This window comes from Protopterus annectens, chromosome 2.part2 (assembly GCF_019279795.1).
Source record: "Protopterus annectens isolate FY-2018-M chromosome 2.part2, PAN1.0, whole genome shotgun sequence".
Lineage (NCBI taxonomy): Eukaryota > Metazoa > Chordata > Ceratodontiformes > Protopteridae > Protopterus > Protopterus annectens.
In genome coordinates, this window is record NC_056730.1 from 1,089,861,393 (window position 1) to 1,089,883,407 (window position 22,015).

Consider the following 22,015-nt stretch of genomic DNA (forward strand, 5'->3'; position numbering starts at 1 on the left):
TTTTTTCTTTTAACATATCCCAGCACTGGGATTTGAAAAGACAAAGGATGTTGGTGCTGGGACCAAAGGGACTTCATATACCACTGTATCCTTTTCATGTTGAGTCAAGCCAGAGATATCATGAGAATCATAGAAAACATGAGACTCAAAATCCTGAAGTATTCCTTTTGCAGTGACTGAAGTCTGAGTAGAAAACCCTGAAGATAGATCTAGATCTAGCTCTATTTTTCCTGTGGAAGGAAAAGCAAACCCCAGAAACACAGTCCGTCAGAAGGAGTCAAGAAAGACTTTTGAATGTTCTCTTGGAATCCCACCTTGTATAAGAGATCTCTCATCCAAGAGAGAGATTTCAGACAGTTTGAAAAAGACTCTGCAAAGATAAACAAGTTGTTTAAATATGTAAATATGTGGGTACCCTGTAGCCTGCAATGAGCTATAACTGGAGCTAGACACTTTGGGAACACTCTTAGTGCAGTGGATAGTCCAAAGGGTAAGGCAGAGAACTGATAATGTGATCCAGACACACAACTTTAAAAAAAGTCTAAAGTCTGGATAAATCAGGATGTGATGATAAGCATCTTTTAAGTCTAGCGTTAGCAGGAAACTTGAAAGAGGAAGAAGAGTTACCAGGCTGTGAAGTGACAACATTTTGAATTTGGGCACTATCACAAACAGGTTAAGGAAAGAAAGATTCAGAACTGGTCTCCAACCATTTTCTTTAACACTAAGAACATCCTTGGGTGGCCTAATGGTTAAGGTGTTTGCCTTGCAAACACAAGGTGCAGGGTTTGAGTCTCACAAGGGATAATTGGCTATTAGCAAAATTAATTTAAATGGGTGGCGAAAGTCAAACACACTCTGGCTAGGCTTATAAATGCCCTAGGGCAGATAGCCTAGTATGAACCTATGAACCTATAATAAAAAGTCTTCCCTGCCTGGAAAGGTGGATCTAGTTCTAGCACTACTTGGAACAGCATGTGAAGAAGAACTGGTGGAAAGAAAAGAGCCTGACCTGAAGGATGAAGAATGACCCCCTGGAAGAGAGAAATTTCCTCCTACTGCCATCCATACCTCCCAACCTGGAAACATCAAAAATCTGGACAAAGGCCCACAAAAAGTAGGCACAACTGGCCAAAAATCGGGATGCTTAATATAACATTTACATACATAATAATGTGATTTTGCCTACTCCATTGGAATTGTGGGATACCAACATGAAAATTGAAGTCAGTAAATAATAATAATGACTAATGGCAGACATTTGAATTTCAGACATCATATCCCTCACAAAATATATAATAATACAAAACCTGTTATTCTAGCAACTACCTGAGTTTACAGGATCAATATTTAAAATCCGGCCCTATTTTTGGGCCTTTGTCCCACCATTAATTTGGCTTTGTCCAGATTTGCTGTTCAAATAGATTGTCAGGTTTGGTCACTGCATATTGCATTACAACTTACTTCTCACAAATACACATTAGTCCTACTGTGTCAGAATTATAAAAGAAAAGTCCCCGGTAACACACACACACACACACACACACACACACACACACACACACACACACACACACACACATATATACCTGCAGTACAACAGTATGTGGCAAAATAAAATAAATCACTACAACTCCTGTCTTGACTGCAGCTCTGTACAGTTCTCCCATCTCCTTCCAATAGATGCACAACCTGTATTTACCAGGCAGTGCCAATTATAATGTGGCAAGTAACACATTTTTTAATACAGTGAGCATTTTACACACTTACTCTCTCTCTCTCCTGTTTCTTCTTTTTTTTCTCCAAAGTTAAACAAAAGTCTTCTGTAGTTGCTGGTAAACCACTCTTCTCATACAATAATCCACTATTCTATGAAGCTGAGAACATGCACTTTTTAGTAGTTTCATTAGACGAGTAGCTCTTGCCATCATTGGCTGCAGCATGCCCTTTGACTGAACACCAAACAAAACCTTAAAGGTACAGTTATCCTAAATAGAAGGAAAAACATTGTAATTTAAATGCACCGTTCAGTTTTCTGTGGCAAGCAGCCTGTTATTTGATGTGTGAATTATCTATGATGTTACACACAACATTTACTTGGGGGAAATTGATATATGGCGTAGATACCGGGATGATTGCTGGATGGTGTGGAGGTCTGATGTTGAATACTTGATGGAATTTTTGGAATATCTCAATGATAATAAGTGGGGTCTACAATTTACCATCAACTATCATTCATGCAAAATCACATATTTGGATGTACTGATCAGCAGGAATGATGACAACACTCTTCGTACTAAAGTATTCCGAAAATACCCAGAATATAACACCTTACTCCATGCATCCAGCTTTCATCCAGTCCATATTATCAAGACATTCCCAAGTCTCAATTCATCAGGATGAGATGTATCTGCTCAGACGAACACACCTTTGAATTTTTTCATAAAGATTTGGCTCATAGGTTTCAGGAAAGAGGTTACAGCATGGGTTATGTACACTCGGCAAGCAATCATGCTGCCAATCTAGATAGAGAGGACCTTCTCAAATATAAACAGAAATCGCAACACAAAAATAACACCTTACGGTTTATCACCACATATGGTAGGAAAACCAACACTCATTGATGCTATCAGACGACATTGGAACATTCTCTTAGCTGACAATTTTTTGTCACAACATTTATCTGACACCTGCAAGTTCTCATTCAAAAAAGGGAAGAATCTTGGATCTTATTTCAACCATTACAAACATCAGCATGATTCAATACATCATAATATGATCCAAACTTCCATTTCTGGAGATACGTTAGTTGGCTGTATGCCATGTGGCCACTGCAGCCATTGCAAACGTGTTGAATACTAAACAATTTTCCAGTAGTAATTGTGGGATCATATTTGATATAACGTTTTTTGCAAACTGCAGTACAGATTGGATCATATATATGACTTCCTGTAGCTGCCATGCATTTTACATAGGACAGACAACTAGACCCCTCAGATTACACATTTCTGAACACCTTAGTGATGTTAAATGTAAAAGGTTGAGCAATGCCCTTTATAAACACACTTTAAAACACACTAAAGCAACATTTCATTTTACTATCATTGACAAAATAGTAGGTGACAGATCTAATAAATCTGGATGGCACAGTAAATTGAATGCAAAAGAGAAAAATGGATTGTAAAGTTAGGTGGACTGTTCCAGCCTGGTTTTAATGAATATTTATGATTAGGAACATTTATGGATATTTATGAGCTCACCAATGAAATCTTATGATGAATCATCTGTAATTGTATATAAGGACTTCAAGATATTTTGGCAAACTAACACTGATGAAGGCTAGGTCAGTTCCATAACCGAAACTGGTCTGTTATTTCTTGTTGTTTTTTAATAAATTATTTACACAGCTCACAGTTGCTGGCTTCAGCTTTTGGCTTACTATGTTGTATTGAGCCGTGCAATTACTTCCGTGCAGGGGAACCTTTTTTGCGTGCACACTCCTTTCCTGCTGGTAGTCTGTGGTCTGCTGTATTGGTAGAATCTGTACCAGATTCTCCGGATTTACAAAGCTCATATTTATGGTGTTTTTCCACTTTTGGCTGGACAGGATAATGTGCCTTTCAACACTGAGGGACTTTCTGTACATTAGTTGACTGTGGTTTACATCTTATGCTGTTTGCACAATTTTTTCATCAGTTGTTGAATTTGGAGTGTAATGGGGCCTTGCTCAACTTAGGACTCTACAACATACAGAGGGTAATACATCACGCCAGAGTTTTTTATGAAAGTCTTTACATTTTGACTACTTTGAAGGTGTGTCAGTGCAGTTATATTTTTTGGCAGCAAGTTCCGGGCTGAAGAACACCATTTATTAAGTGTAGCGGGAAGATGCTGTTTCATTACAAAATGGCTGTTTCAGGTGACAGTATGCTTGGGTGAACTTTGCATTTATAGCAGCATACTGACTCTTGGTTATCCAAAAGGGTCAGGAATGGCTTTATAAACACCATAACTATTTTTGGTGAAACAATCGCGAATAGTCATTTGGATTATTGGCCATTTTTTTCAGGCGTTCAAGGTGGCTTTTGCTTGTGTCCTTCACATTGTTAATGGGGCTGATTTATTTCATCTTCTTTGTGACATATTTGGAAGTTAGTACTTCCTATGGACCTGAAACATAACAGTAACTCTGACAAATTATCTAATTATAAAGGCTTCATTTTTCCACTATTTATCTTTCTACTGTGTATTTTGACTTTGGGACTACAGAATACACGCACATGTTTTTTGCTACAGTTTCGGGGATAAAGATTATTCAACATTGCAGGGTAAAGTGGCTCGACTATACAACAAACTGTGTTATGTGAGAGTGTGCTTGAGTGTAACTTTCTTACTCAAAGAACATAAAGGTGTAGTGACTGTTTTTGCAAACTCAAATTGGACAATAACAGCTATGTTAATATGCAATTTTGTTGATACAACTGTAACATATTCATCCAGACTATTGGATATCTGTTAATTGTTTATGACAAAGGTCGTTTTTACAACAACAACTGTGGAGCCATTTTTGTTTCACCATTTAAGATATATTCAGGTGTCATTTTCTAACGGGCCTGCAACATAGTTAGGCATTTTTTGGATATTCTTTTCAATGATAACATTTATTGGACTCTTTGGAAATTTAAAATGGGTTTTTGCTTAATAATAATAATCTTCCACTAAACATCACGTAATACTTTGGATATTCACTTTGTCATATGTTGGTGATTTTTCAGATAGGTTATATTGTGAACCAATGTATTGTAATGTGTATCTAACAAGTAATAGTGTTAACAGCTCAAGATTGCTTAACTTGCACAATTTTGGAATCTGGTCCAGTGTGTACTGAGACTCCTAAATGGGTATCACATCCCAGTTTTTTGAACTTATACCAGGACCCTTTCATATAGCATAAATTTCATCACAGTACCAGTTTTGACTTCCTATATTAAATACATTGCTTTAGGCTGACTTTTATTTATGAGTTGGCTTCACCATCAGTGAGACATACAACAAGTTTCACTCAACCTTCTTACTCCCCCCCCCCCCTTCTTCTTTCATTTTTTACCCTGCCTTTTGGTGCTATATAGCTAAACATACAAAGACCCTATTGTAATCCAGATAAATTGGGCTTTGCTCACAGACTTAACTGTAGTTTCTGTATACTATTTTATGACTATTTACTACCCATTTACACATGTTTATCAGGCCAAATTTTGGCTCTATATATTTTTCACAAGCTTATTGCTGTTTGTCAATAGCAGTTGACATTTAATTGATACACAGGGACCATTATTGTCCAGGATTTTGTATCTAGTCATAAGTGGATCTGGACGTGGTACAGTTCTTTTTACCTATTTGAAGGGTCTCAGTATATATTCAAGTATTACAGTCAAGGCCAGATGAGGAGGTCCATTTATGTGAACTTTAGTTTGGGCCTGTCCAGGCAATGAGACACCAAGATTTCACATTGATCAAAACTTTTGTTTTGTCAATTTGGTGATTGATTCAATAACTTGTTTGTTACAGTGACCACTATTGCCCATTTCGTAGATTGAATTTGTTTGATTATTAGGACATGGTACTGCATTTACCTTTTTTACATATATTTCTTACAATTCAAGTCTGTCTTTGGCTTGTATACATGTGTAATTAGTCTTTGGACTTTGGGTGATATCTTTCTTTTCAAAATTTGTTAAGGCTTTATACATTACATTGTTCTTCAGCTACAGTTGACCCTGTTCTTTTATATGTTTCTCATATCCTATCTTTTTTCAACTATTACCAATCTAATTCAATGGATCTGAATTGGATCTTGGCCGGGCTTTCTTCTGATAAAGAAGATTTGGGTATTTTTGGGATAGGTGAACGGCATAATAACAATAGTACAAATACTACTGAAAATCCACAAACCCATTGTGACAGACTTTTTCAACAACTGAATAGAAACATGAAAACGCTAAGATCTAATGTATGGCACCTCAAATTATTTAAAGTGTAAATGGCCAAAGGTATAACCCCCAGAGGGCTCAGAGTCAAAATTTAGCCATTAGTCACTGAATTGGATGAGCAACTAACCAGTGAATGGTCGACAATACAACATAATTGTTCTATGAAATTTGTGGAAACATTATCTAGATACTATGAGTGAATTATTGATAGGGAAATTACCAATGTCAGTAAATTATGTGACAAAAGCAATCAGTACACGGATCAACCTTTTTATTTTACCCAATTGACCAAACTCAGTTCAGATTTATTAACTTTTGAACAACAGCTTAAAGATAGGAAACTCAAAAAATTTCAAAGGGATCAAACTAATTATGACAAAGGCCATCCTTTTCAACATACCAGACATGTCAGGTTTGAAGGAGGCTATAACAAAACCAATGCCACCCCCAAACACAAACGTCCCAAGTCCATTCTTAGAAAACGTAATACATATATGGATTTATCTGGGGGAGATTCTTCTTCTGGTACAGATTTGGACACACAGCAGACCCCAGACTCTCCCACCCCCAAACGTAACAACAGTACGGTTCCTTTAGGCATTAAAAGAGGGGAGGCAGAAAACATCGGAAAAATAAAAAGTTTGGAGGGTTTAATGGGACCTTTGACGAACAAATAAACACTGGTCCTAGTACAAATGTATTTAACATTTCTGATGTAATATTATCTGACTCACAGACAACTCTGTTGAATAAAGGTCTTTCTTTTATACCCGTTTTTTTTTTGTTCCAGAAGATACATTTGCACAAGATGTGATAGCGTTTTGTAGATTGCTCAATCTAAAATTGTATTTCCATGATAATATCTCTGATGGTTTAACTGTTGATACATTGAAATACCACAAATCCACCTTTGTCCCACCAATGCATCCTTGTGTGTGTCTTTTCCAAAACAGTGTTCTCAAAGATTTACACTTTACATCTAGTTTGACTTACCCCAGGTCTAATAATCTCTCAAAGTCTGATATGTTAACTTTACAGGAACTTTCTAACAATAAGAATTTGGTAATTATTTCTGCGGACAAAGGTGGTGCTGTGATTATTATGAACTGGACACAATATGATGCTGAGGCTCTGAGACAACTGGATGATGCCAGATACTACACTAAATGCCTCTTGATCCATCACCTATGTTTAAACATCAAATTGAGGAATTCCTGGACTCAGCAGTAGAAAATGGCATCATCACACAAAACACTAAAAATCATCTTACATTGTCAGATCCAAACAGTCAATATATTTATTTCCTGCCTAAGATTCATAAAGACCCCCTGAATCCCCCTGGTCGACCAATTGTGGCAGGCAATGGTTCTTTGACTGAACCTTTGTCAGAATTTTTAACTCAACATCTAAAACCATTATTGAGATGGGTAAGATCCAGAATTCAGGACACTACAGAATTCTTAGGGATTATAAATAAAATGCAAATTGAGGATCATTGGTTGCTATGTACATTAGATGTCTATGCATTATATACTAATATACCACATTGGGCTGGGCTTGAATACTGGCTACAAAAATGTAAGTTATACAAACCCGGCTTTAACACTTTCCTCATCTGTTTGACTGAACACGTTCTCACCAAGAATGTTTTCTTCTATGGTCAACAATGTTATCTCCAAATACGGGGCACTGCAACGGGTGCATCATTTGCTCCCATATATGCAGATCTATGTATGGCCTATACAGAAAAACAAATTATCTATGATGTTACACACAAAATTTACTAGAGGGAAATTGATATATGGCGTAGATACCTGGATAACTGCTGGATGGTGTGGAGGTCTGATGTTGAATACTTGATGGAATTTGTGGAGTATCTCAATGATAATAAGTGGGGTCTACAATCTACCAACAATGTCATTCATGCAAAATCACATATTTGGCTGTATTGATCAGCAGGAATGATGACAACACTCTTTGTACTAAAGTATTCCGAAAATACCCAGAATATAACACCTTACTCCACGCATCCAGCTTTCATCCAGCCCATATTACCAAAAACATTCCCAAGTCTCAATTCACCAGGATGAGATGTATCTGCTCAGACGAACACACCTTTGAATTTTTTCGTAAATATATGGCTCATAGGTTTCAGGAAAGAGGTTACAGCATGGGTTATGTACACTCGGCAAGCAATCATGCTGCCAATCTAGATAGAGAGGACCTTCTCAAATATAAACAGAAATTGCAACACAAAAATAACACCTTACGGTTTATCACCACATATGGTAGGAACACCAACAGAGTCATTGATGCCATCAGACGACATTGGAACATTCTCTTAGCTGACAATTTTTTGTCACAACATTTATCTGACACCTGCAAGTTCTCATTCAGAAAAGGGAAGAATCATGGATCTTATTTTAACCATTACAAACATCAACATGATTCAATACATCATAATATGATCCAAACTTCCATTTCTGGAGATAAGTTAGTTGGCTGTATGCCATGCGGCCACTGCAGCCATTGCAAACGTGTTGAAGACTAAACAATTTTCCAGTAGTAATTGTGGGATCATATTTGATATAAAGTTTTTTTGCAAATTGCAGTACAGATTGGATCAAATATATGGCTTCCTGTAGCTGCCATGCATTTTACATAGGACAGACATCTAGACCCCTCAGATTACGCATTTCTGAACACCTTAGTGATGTTAAATGCAAAAGGTTGAGCAATGCCCTTTATAAACACACTACAGCAACATTTCATTTTACTATCATTGACAAAATAGTTGGTGACAGATCTAATAAATCTGGATGGCACAGTAAAATGAATGCAAAAGTGAAAAAATGGATTGTAATGTTAGGTGGACTGTTCCAGCCTGGTCTTAATGAATATTTATGATTAGGAACATTTATGAATATTTATGAGCTCACCAATGAAATCTGATGATTAATCATCTGTAATTGTATATAAGGACTTCAAGATATTTTGACAAACTAACTGATGAAGGCTAGGTTAATTCCATAGCCAAAACAGGTCTGTTATTTCTTGTTGTTTTTTAATAAATTATTTACACCGCTCACAGTTGCTGGCTTCTGTTTTTGGCTTACTATGTTGGATTGAGCCGTGCAATTACTTCCGTGCAGGGGAACCTTTTTTGCGTGAATTTGTTATTTGTCAAAATTTGGAGATGTTTAGAACTATGACTACACTTTTCAGAGGTATCATGCCAGTTTTTATTCTTGATTTGGCTGCAGCTTTAAGAAGAATAAATATTTGGCATTTGCAGTTCTGCCAAAAGCAGTACAGTTCATTGATATGTGGCTGGCTGCTAATATTGTTGATGGGGGAGCTTTAGCTCCATTATGTAAACCTTAGTATGAGCTTTTCTATCAGCATATCCATAACTACCGTGAGGTATCTGCATGAGAGTGTTACCTCTTATCCATCTGGAATGTGTGCACATGTTCAGTTTGGGAATTATTCATACATAAAGTTTAAAACCAATAGAACAGTTCTGTAGTGTTTTCTGCCTAAGTAGTGTAGGTAGTAGCTGTAGCATTGTCCATATTCAGGATTGTGTTTCTGGGCCTACTTGTTTTCAGAGGCTGTGAGTCTTTCAGGCCATTTTAATTTAGCAAAAGCCATTTTACATTTCAGTGAGAGTGTAGTGTTTATGGTCATTGGCTGATTGGGGTTACTTGGACTACAGCTTGGAGTAAGCACCTCATTGGTTCTCTTGAGTTTTTTTTTAAAGTTGTTTCAGGTTTCAACCTTCTGTTACTTAAGAAGTTACCTTGAGAGTTTCTGCCATTTCACACAAAGCTAATGGGAGAAGGGGCACTGAGCAAAACTGTGATCTGTGATATATAACATTAAGTATCCTGTTCTTTGCTTATTTATACTAGTTATTGCTTATTCTAAGATATTTATAGCACTTTTATTTCTGGTGCATACTTTTTACTGTATTTTATAGCTATAAACTAATCTGCACGGTTGTACTAAAATTGTCTGCCTCACTCACAGGGCCTGATATATAAGTTTTTTACTGTCACACTCTTTGTAAATCTTTTCTAGTTAGTTTCACTGTGTGTAAGGTATTAACTGGAAATTTTCTCCATTTGTTAAACATCTGTTTGTTTGCTCTGATTTCCTGCCAAGGAGTGCATCATATAACGGATTGAGTTTTCCACCCTCCCTCCCTATTGGTGTCTTGTTCTTATAATTGGTGGCTTTGTAGTTGTCCGCCCCTAATGTAAATTTGATCTGGGACACTCCTCCTAGTCTAGCGTCATTAGGTCATTCTACCTAATACAGAAAGAACATTTGAGAAGGCCAACCCACTTAGTTTTTTAACCTTGAATTATCTTCTACTCCTCCTTTCTCAATTTCTACTTTACTAATTAAAAAAAAACTTTGCTAAAATCTCCCTGTGTTCTGGAAGAGTGTGCTTCTCAGCTGATAAGTATATTTTTTGGCACTTTTTAACTGTTCAGAGTTGAATAAAACAATAACTGAATTCAGTTCAGAACACATTTTGAATAAACTGCATTTATTTAAACTGTATTTGCTTTAATACTGTTACACACTCAAGTTTGCTACCTTGCACCGCACTTGAATTGTTTTTAGTGCTGTTTTAGCTGCTTTTCTGTAAAAAAAAAAATCTAAGCTTATTTCCTGCTTTTCCTGTAACTAGTCTAGTCCAGATACAGATTTGCTGTATCCAGGACTGTTTGTAAGCTTCTGAGCCCCCCAAGCCTTTCTTTGTTGGAGGGAAGCCTTCTAGCTTATCAATGGCAGGGGTAAGCACTAGGTAGCCTATCTTCCACAAGGGGAATGGTTTCTGGCCCAGAAATGGTAGTTTATTGGCTGTTTGGGCAGTTTTTCCACCTCTTTCAACTTTCTAGTTTAAAAGCCCATGTGGTGCGCTTGTTTCCCACCTTTCCTGTAACTAGTCTAGTCCAGATACAGATTTTTGTATCTAGGACTGTTTGTAAGCTTCTGTGTGGTACCAAAGTCTGCTCTTCAATTTTTCCCTTAGATCTGCTAGTTTTCTCCTTTCCTGCATTTTTACTTATTAGCCTAGCACTTTACCAGACTTCTTGTAGCAATTACTGTAGCACACATAAGTGCTACCAGCACTAAACGTTCTACAAGGAAACAGCTCCAGTACTTATTATTAATGCCCAACCATCCAGGCATGTCTAAAGGTCAGTTCCCTGTGCTTTCTACTATTAACCTGGTGAACTTGGGCATCCTGAGGCACTGAAGCAACTGCCTCATGTACACTGACAACCCTCTCCTCTTACCTCCCAACACTCAGACTTGTGAGAGATGTACATTTATATCCAAATTGGAAGCCATGCACTCTCAAGCCAAGACCTGAATAGCTGGTCAAGAGGAGAAGGTCAACACTTGCACCATACCACATGGAACACATAGCCCTCCAGGACACACACCAGCACTGCCTTCACATAGAAACACAAGCCAAACACCCACCTTCATGGAGACTCTCAATAAAAATCTACCCAAATAGCAGAGACCTCTAAGGCAGAAACACACTCGACCACCACAACACAACAGTAATCATGAGACATATAACTCTCCTAAACAGTGTGCCACTCAACAAAAGCCCCTAAGGCAAAACAGCATGCCCAATACACTAGTCATAGGTGACTCGATAGTGAGGCACACTGATGTCCCTTTCACTAGGTTGAATAAGGAGAAAGTAACAGTCAGCTGCCTGTCAGGTGCCAGGATCTGCCACATAACACACGCACTCAGGTCCCTCATCAACAGGTACAAATATGATTCTGTCATTGTACATGAGGGTGTGAATGACCTGAGATGTACCTCCCTGGACTACATGAAAAGAGACATGGAGGAGCGCTCCGATTATGTAGCCCAGGTGAGTATGACCCTAGTCCTGAGCAGCATCCCACCATCACTCAGAATGATACCACACTACAAGCAGAAAATGATTGATTTCAACAACTGGCTAAGTTGCTGGTGTCATTCTGAGGGGATCCAGTATCTGTCTGCCTGGGATGACATGACTGACAGACCTCGATGCTTTGCCAGAGATGGCCTGCATCTGTCACCCCTGGGCTTCAGGGTACTGGCCAAGTCTCTTGCCACCCCTATAGTGCCTTTTTAGGTGGTGTTCCAAAGACCAAATTACCACTGTAACAGCTACAAACAAATGCAATCTGAGGGTCATGCTGCTCAATGCTAGAAGTCTAAATCTCAAAATGCACTCACTCAAAACACTCCTTAAAATAGAGAACATCAACATTTGTGCCATAACATATACCTGGTTCAAGGCAGCAGAAAGTACCCCTGCACTACCAGGCAATAACTCATTTCACACCTTTCGGCCCCAGAACTTGGACCGAAGCTCCAAAGGCAGTGGTGTTTCCATATTCATAAAAGATACGCACACCTCCAGACTGGTAGCCCAACATAACGCATCTGAGATACTTCAGGTGCAGCTAACATTGGGTAAGACTGTGATTCAGGTCGCAGCCTGCTATAGGTCCCCAACCATGTCCCAAGACTCACACTCCATGTTCCTAAGCACTGTGGAGAATATTAGGGTGCAACCTAACACTCTCATACTGGGCGACTTCAACTAACCCTCCATTAACTGGGAAAACTACTCATGTACCAATACACTTGCCCAACGTTTCCTGAAATTCATTAATTCCAATGCCCTGGACCAGCTTGTTCTTATCCCCACTAGAGGTAACAACATCCTTGAACTAGCCATTACTAACATGGGTGACCATTGCTCTACACCAATAGTCAACTCCTCCCTGGTTAGATCTGACCACAAACTAATCACCTTGGAAATCCACATCCCTCCCAGCCCTCTGCAAAGGTAACCACTATGAAAAACTTCTCCAAAGCTAACTTTAGGCTCCTAAAAAACAGAGGTGGCTAACTTCACAGCACCCATGTAAATGGAGAATAGTTGCATGACCGCCGAATCATATAACACTGCACTGTGCGAACACATACACAAATGCATGGATCTGGCCATACCCAATAGAACCAAGACACTGTCCTCCCAAAAAAGGAAGGCAATCTGGTGGTCCCCTCCATAAACAAACTCTACAACAGAATGAAGAAACTGATGCAGAAGAAGGTGAAGTCCCAACACTGGAAAAACTCCCTTATCAGCCTCAACAAAAAGTTGAGATCCCTCATCAAATCCTCTAAAGCTAGCTATGAAAACAGAATTTCATCAGATAGTAAAGACAACCACAAGGCCTTCTATAGTTATGTAAAGAATCTTCACGGCAATACACAGATTTGCTCTGAGCTACTGCACAATGGTGCCTCCTATACTGAGCCAAGAGATATTGACAATATACTGGCCGACAGATTCAGTGCCAACTTTACCCCTGTCTCTCCCCCCCCCAAAGGACTGTCACAATATCAGTAGATTGCCAGGCACCCAGTATTACTGCTGCACAAGTTAAAACAGCACTGTCCAAGGCCAAGAATACAGCTTCTATGGGACCGTATAATATCCCTGGCTGTGTTCTACATGAATTACAGAGTGAACTGGCACCTCGCCTGTGTGCCCTATTCAATCAAACCCTCACCTCAGGCTTTGTCCCTACCGAATGGCACATTGCTACAGTCATCCCTCTCCACAAAGAAGGAGCAACTACAGACCCTGGGTACTATCGCCCAATTAGCCTGAACAGTCTGATATGCAAAGCTATGGAATGCATCATCATGGACCTAATAAACAAGGATATAGGGAATCTCCAAACTCTAGATCCCACACAGTTTGGTTTTGTGAAGGGTAGATCATGTCTGCTCAACTTGGTGAACTTCTTTGAGTCAGTCACCAGAGCCGTGGATGAAGGCAAAGTGGTTCATACAGCCTACCTTAATCTGGCCAAGGCCTCTGATACCATTCCCCACTCAGGAATCATAGAAAAACTCACTAAGCTAGGCATCAACCCCTATATCACTAGGTGGGTTGCAAACTGGCTCACAGGTGGAACCCACAGTGTGAAAGTAGCTGACTCCAAGTCAGACTGCTGACCAGTCACAAGTGGTGTCCCACAGGGTTCGGTCCTGTTTGGTGTCTATTTCTCTGAAGTCCAGGCCAACACGAAGAGACCCTGGCTGAGAAAGTTTGCAGATGATTGCAAGTTCGGAGCTATTATTAACTCCCCAAGTGATGTTGACATCCTACAGAAAGGCCTCACTGAGACCAACAACTGGTGTCAGAACCATGGCCTTAACCTCAAATGTGTCATCATCCCCTTTGGGAAAAACCCAGTTCCCATGAATTACCACATCGATGGTAGTCCACCGAACACAGAATGCATTATAAGAAATCTGGGAACACAGTTGAACAGCAACCTCTCTTTTGACCACCACATTGCCACTGTAGTCATAAAGTCCTTCTATCTGGCACGTCTCATTACTAAGGGTTTTGCATCCAAGAAGAAAGAGGTTATTGTCTCCCTCTACTCTTCCCTCATTAGGCCAATAACTGAGTACAATGCCCCCATTTGGCATGTATCTCACTAAGCACCTGTAACAACTGAAGAGGCTGCAAAAGTACCTCACAAAGAGGATCCTAGGCCTTAAACATTTGTCCGATATGGACAGACTCAAAAAAACTCCAACTATTCTCTGTCTCATATTGCCTACTTAGAGACAATCTCTGCTTGACTTACAAAGCCCTGTCTGACCCAGCTCTATTAGAAATGCTACATCTAAAGAAATCCCAGTCCCTCCACACCACATGTTCCAGAGACCTCAACCTCATTACCACAATCAACAGAACATGCTGGAGGGACAGGTTCATAACCCAGATACTGCCCACGCTATGGAATAGACTTCTCATACATGTCAAGCAGAGCACCTCACTGGCCCTCTTCAAGAGAAATCTTGAGTGGATGGGAAATAGAAAATTCACCCCGGGATCACTCCATTGGCTTTACTCGACAGAGGCACTGAGAACTAAGGTTGGGTGGCATGATGCCAGGGAAATCCTATGGGCTAGGCTTGTAAAGGCTCCAGGGCCAATAGCCTAGTACACACCTATGAACCTATGAATCTATAAGTTAAATAATTCTTGCAAGCTGTTTAATGCAGCAATGAGTTTATACTGCTGCAAACAAATAGGGTCCTGCTGTTGTACTGCAGGCACTTCTCTTTTTACCAAGTACAATGATAAGACAAAATGTGTATTTGTTGTCATGTACTTTTGCAGTGGAACTTATGTGCAGTGACAGATCAGTAGCCTAGTGTAAATGACTGATCCAAGGATATTAGTGCAAACAACTTCTCTGGAAAATCACCTATAATTATCTTATTCACCATGCAAAACTACGTTCAGCACTTGGACCCTTAAAATAGTTGTCTGCAATTAGTAGTGACACTGTTCTATCTAGTGCACTAAGTGAATTAAATGATCTTGTAGACGACATGCACCAAAGCTGTACTACCTTCTTTAATCTTTGTTTTTAAGTGCAGCATTCTGCTCAGTAGATTATTTTAGCTGAATAGTAAAATACACAATATAGGTTTGTATCTTCTGCTTGATAACATACATAAATCTGACCAGCATGGTGACATAGTGATAAGATCTTTTATTCACAACTACTGCATTTGGGTTTCAAACCTGACATCTAGTCACTGCCTATGTGGAGCTTTGCTTGTTCTCCCCCATACCTACAGTGGCTTTTTCTGGGTACTCCAGTTTCCTGCTATCTGCAAAAACATGGTGTTTGACTGGATATATGTGTTGGATTTGCCCTTGACCTTGTAGCCTTGATCATTTAAATAAATAGTGGAAGCTATATTTACATTACTTAAGATGTGCTCCTCTTCTCGTAACTGTTGTCATTAAAATTGTAGGGACGGTTCTTAGTTGTTACTATCCAAGGAGTTTTGGAGAAACCATGCTGATCATGTAGCACCCCTTGGTAAATCCACCACTGCCCAGCACACACACACACACACACACACACACACACACACAGTCTCTTCTACTTTCATTCATACATGATACATACACAAGATCGCTCTCACTCTCGATGTCAGACAGACACATTCTCTTCTGCTTTCATACATGCATTTACTCACACAAGATCACTCTTCTCAGTCTCTCACACACACATTGTCTTCTGTTTTCATACACGCATTCACTCATACATGCAGACAGAAACATAAACAGACATGCATGCATACACACTTTTTTCTGTTTTATTTATTTTTTACACTTGCTAAACAGCTGCCTAGTGAGTGTAAAATAATAATGTGAACAATCTCTCTCTCTCACTCTCTTACATCTATAGACAGCAGAGGACAAGGGCTATGACACGATCTCCGTTTTAGGAATGAAGAAACTGCACTCTTCCTTGCAGTTTTCACCAGGTTTTTTAATAATTAGGACTAACTGTCTGCATGCACCGATCAGTCAAGAATAATGATTCACTACTATAAACACGTCAAGGGCAGCAAAACGAAATCAGGATTTGAAGGGGCAGCTCAGGGATTTGTGGAACCCTATTATTTCACCCTCCAAAACAGGAAATACAGAGGAATTTGGTACAGTTGAGAGGGATGCTGCCATCTGTAACCTAAAAATAATAAAATTCAGAATCCATTTGTCTGAAACTGTCTGTGCCAAAGAGAAAAATAAAGATTCAGACTTTCTGGAAGAAAACATGGACCACGGTGAGAGAGGGTCACACGGTCTCTTGAACAGCCATTCAGATTTGTTGGAGTGTTCTTGGTTTTGGAAGGTTTGAGGCTTCTATCTGGAACTCCCTCTGCCATTACTTAAACATCTATTTACCTGTACTATTTTGAGACTGTTTATTTTGCTTTTTGCCAAAACTGGATGAGAAGTTACAGAATCCCTTAGAAATTTTAGAAAAGGAGGGTTGAAAAATTTGAGAGATTCCTTGGATCATCTTACCCCTTTCTTCACACATTTTGATCACCTCTTCAGCATCAGGCCAAAAACTGAATTTCTATCCAAAGATGACTTTAAAATGTAATTTTTGACATCATCTGGGAGGTTCTGAGAATGTAGCCTTGCAAGCCTGCTCAAAACAGTCCCAGTGGCCATAGCCCTGGTAGAAGAAAACAGTCATACTCACACTGTAAACAATGAGTAGTGACCTGTGCAACAAAAGTAACTTATTTAAAACAGATTTTCCTCATAAGAGATAAAACTTTCCTCATAATTTCACAATTAGTCTGAACAAACATTAACATATGAGCCTGAAAATTCAAAGTCTGAAAATCATCTTATCAATAATATTCCCATTCTTATCAGAAAGAGTAGGACTAGATTAACTAAGTGTTTAGCAGCAGTGGGATCAACTAAAGCTTTAGCTGCTGGGCTGGGTCCGGGAACAGTGTATAAAAACTTAAAAGACTGAGGAACTTTATGCATTCTATCTGCCTTTTTAGGGACAGCTGGATGACTATCAGGAAATTTGCTGGCAGTAACATACACATCCTCTAAGGCAGACAGAGCAGCAGAAATCAGTGTAGATTCTGGAAATGCCTTCTGTAACAACCCATAGTATTTTTGGAGGGATTGAGAAAACTGTGTCTACCACTGAAAACACTGGCACATTCTAGCAATAGTTTCACAGAAAAATAAATCCCCATAGGGAGAATCAGAAACTGAGCTCTCCTCTGAATCTCCATCAGAAATCTGAGGACAAAACCTTGTATCTGCCCCTTCATCTTCCTGTTCAGATTCAGAATCTTGAATATCTTCAGGAAAAGAGGAATTCTTTTTCTTCCCAGAAGCTACTTTACAAGAAGGGTCAACTATCTGAATTAAACCCCAAGCCAGACCCAGTACACTATACTTGTCTAAGGAAATTTGTGGAAGAGTAGATGCATGCTTAGCTTTCTGTTTCTTTTTTGACAGTAAAAAACAGGGCCAGCCAGGGATGGACACAGCATTCTGGCACAACACATAAACCTTCCCTGTTCCCTTTCCCAGGACTGACAAGAATGGCTCTCCCGTACCCACTGAGAGGACCCCAACAGCCACAGAGGAGGTAGCTAACCCCTTGTCCATACTAGCTAAAGGTGCTACACAAGAGGGATCCAGGGTAAAAGTGGAGAGGTTCAAAGAGCCTGTATCAATTGCTCTAGTTTTGAAGATGAGGGCAGCATTTTTATATTTCTACATTTGACAGATTCAAAAAATTTTTTTAAGGTTATTAATTTATGATATCAAGAACATATATATGGCTTACAAGGATTTTTTATTTATAAAAAAAAAACATTTCTTTGTGATGGTTTAAAATAAGTATGTTTTAAATGATGGAACATAAGATTTTAAGATTTTGAATTGTAGCTGGGTAGTCTATTGCCCAGGTTATGTATTTAAATGGAGGTTTTGTCACATCCACATTGTTCTGATGAAGTTTTGTATTTTACATGATGAAAGTGCTCAACAAACATCATTTTAATATTAAAGGATTTAACAAGGTTTACACTGGATTCTTGTATTTACGTCCTTTAAGCTGCTTGAAACACTTTTTTCTTGTTTTTTTAGTAAAAGAGAAGTGGTCTGAAATACAACAAATCACCACAGCAGAGTCACCCACCTGCAGCTGAGGCAAAACTGCTACCCTGCTGTGGTGGCAAAGGCTGCTTGCTTAACTTTTTCTTTTTGTATCTGGAAGAAGAACTGATCAGTATGTTCCTTGGTCAAGCCAAAAATGGTGCCTCTCTCCCACAGAAGACAAGGCAACAAATGACGGTAAAACCTACAAGTCTTTAAAAGTCACCTTTTTCACAGAAAACACAGCAAAAACCACTTTAAAACAATTTTCCAGCCCCAAAAAAGTAAAATAAATGCAATTTCTCCACAGAAAACATGGTTTCCAGTTACTTTACACATCTTTTAAACTGACAGGAAAAAAGAGCACTCCCATTTAAAAGTACAATATAGTCTCATGACAGGCCATTAAAACACAAAACTCCTAGTTTTTAAATAACTTTCATGAAGAGGAAAGTGATAAAACACAAACAGTATTTAGAAAATGGACATTTTTCCCCCAAAGGGAACTTATCTTCCGAGCAAAGGAACAGCACCAACCTGACCACAGATCCTCAAAAGTCTTAGAGCAATGTACTCTTCAACAGCAGTAAAATACTGCAGGACTTGGCACCCAGACTCATCTTTTAGTCAGCTCAGCTTGAGCTGCCTGAACTTTTGAGTGCATGGAAGGTGCCCTGAAACTTTAGAAGCGGGCTGCTTTTTATATCTGTTATATCCTTGGCAAGGTATAACTCACATAGCAAAGGCTACTGCAGCATTGATCAGTATAAATAACATGACATATAACGTCTCCTTTTATATTTCTACGTACGTACATACAGACACACACATTGATTTTACCATGTCACATAAAAATACAGTTCCTTAAATAAATGAAGGAATTTCTATTAAACAGTCTGAATAACATATTAAAACATGCTGTTAAGTCAAGGTCTAACAAACATTATAGCATTACAATGTAAAGTGTTACCTTACCAAAACATACTGAATCTTCTAAGTATTATATATACAATTAAGTGAAAAGAGTGACTTATTATACTATCCTATAACTAGGGTAACCAGCGTAACAGGATATGGAAATACATTTTATGCAATTTATTTTTCTTTTTTTGGAATTCAGTCTCTAAAGAGTTGAACAGTGGAAAGAGTGCATGACTCAATATAGTTTCTTGTAAATCCCTCCAAGAAGCTTCAGCAAGGACAGAAAATTATAGCCATCTTGTTTCCTAACCCAGAAAATCAAACTGATTCAAAATGATGCATACTCTACAGAGGAAAGTCAAGACATTCCTTACAGAATATGCACATTCTGCCTCAGCACCTTTCAAAAAGTCTGTTTATACAAACACAATAAACCAAAGTGGCAATTAAGTGAAAATCAAAATATGAAACAAAAGCTGTTTTCACTAGTGTCTTTTACTCCACAGCAGAAATCTAGCCTTGGCACCATACGTGCAGTATAACATCATATAGGGCAGCCTTATTACAGAAAAACAGCACAGCAACATCAGATTCAACCATCCCTTCTCACCCAAGCAGTCATCATTAAGAAGCATATCCTAAATCCATGTACTGTTGATCTGATGAACAGGCAGATTTAATGATCATCATCTACACTTCCTAACACAGTGTCCTGGTAAAATGTGCATACAGCCTCAGGTAGACAGAGTTCTCAGCTGCAGGAACTGTGAATCAGATGGCTACAGCAATATTTTATTACAGTCAGACAATAGGTGAGCATGCAGCCTGAATCAGCCCAAATGTCTTGCCTTACCTTGGGTGGCTACAGATCTCTGCTGCAGGAGCTTAAATCAGTTGGTTACAGACATATTTTTCATTTGCATGACCATAGGCAGTAACCTACTTCTCATATTTGTTAAATGTTGGCTATCCAGCATGTCTGTTTCATCCTAGGCATTCCTCTCAACCTCTTACTACAAAAAATGTGGACCAAGCCAAAAGTAATAGGGGGACAAAGGCTCAAAAATAGGGACAGAGTTTAAATATCGATCTTATAAACTTAGAATGTTACTAGAATAACATATTATGCATTAGTTTGCATTTTTCTGAAGGATATGGAGTCTGAAACTTAAATGTCTGTCATTATTTAGTGACTTTAGTCCTCAGTGATTTGCCAGAAAACCACAACTTTTACAATGAACAGATCAAAAATATGAGGTAAAAATCAGGACATTCTGCAAAACTCTGGCCAGTTGAAAGGTATGATCCTAGGGCGTTACTTAACTTTGTTTCTCCTCTCTCTTTATTTTGCATGTAATTATATATTCTCCTCTTTTCTCCTGTTAGTGCTGACATAGCAGAATTCAGACAATTTCATCAATTCACTGACAAAACAGCCTATCTGACTTCTTCTGGAACTGGAAAGCGTGATTTTCCAGTAACACATGCAAATTTGAAAGACTAGTGAGATTATTATAGATAAACTCTGTGCGTTCAGGATTACTTCCAGAATAAGCATGTGTGTGACTTGATTACTCCATGCTGAGTGCAGGATGTGTCATTGCGTGAATACCTTCCCAATGCTACCTGTGCGGCTGGGCTACTTATTTACCTGGATTTCCAGAATGTAGGGAGTTTTAAGTGTTTTCCACAGATTACAGTCTTGCCTCTTTTGTTCCAGTGTTTACTTTCTGATTTTAATAACTCACATTGCATTTCCCCAAGACATTTATATTTCCCTACATAGCATTCTACTAAATGTGTTGTGACATTTTGTAAATTTTTATGCTTTGAGTGTATTGTTTGGTTGTTGCATATTGCACAATACACTGTTCTTTTTATTTGTTTAATCCTGTGTAGTATAAATGAAGGTATTTTAAGGATTGTGGAACTAGTTTGAATTAGTGATTTTTTTCAGTACCTGGAACTGGTAGTTTGAAATGCTTTTCTTTTTTTTTTTTTTTTTTTTTTGTTTTATAAAATTGCTTGACGGAGACTTCAGCAGTCACAAAAGATCATTGCTACAGCTAGAGTAATTAAGATAATTATGGTCTTATTTACATGATTAACACAAAATACGCATAAACATCAGGGTTAGTTTTATCTCACTTCACAAACATACCATTTTAGTGCACATCTTTTTTGTTTATTTTGTGCTCTACTTGATTTGTAGCCTAGATCTGGTAACTAGTTAATCTCTCTTAATGTATACATGCAACCTGACTTCCCTTGAAAAGTGAGACAGGAAACTCGGTTTTAGAAATCTTTAATCAATTAGATGCAGCAGTAATTGTTTATGTCGTTATTATTATTACTACAATGAAGACATTAGCAGTTTAATTGTCTGCTGTTGTCTGTGTGTATTGCCGTTCTATCACAGTAAAATGCTTAATTTCAGCTGTACCCCCTCTCCCTCATATTATGTGTGATTGGATCATTTCCTGTTTTTCTCCAATTAGTACTGTCCGTTGTTCACAGCTAATCT

General features: G+C 38.5%; 1 protein-coding gene across 1 annotated transcript in view; it reads right to left on the reverse strand.

The window, feature by feature from the left end:
• The window catches only part of SHC3 (SHC adaptor protein 3), a 583,606-nt gene that overhangs the window by 155,277 nt on the left and 406,314 nt on the right, over positions 1-22,015 (reverse strand). The gene's annotated exons all lie outside the window — the stretch shown is intronic.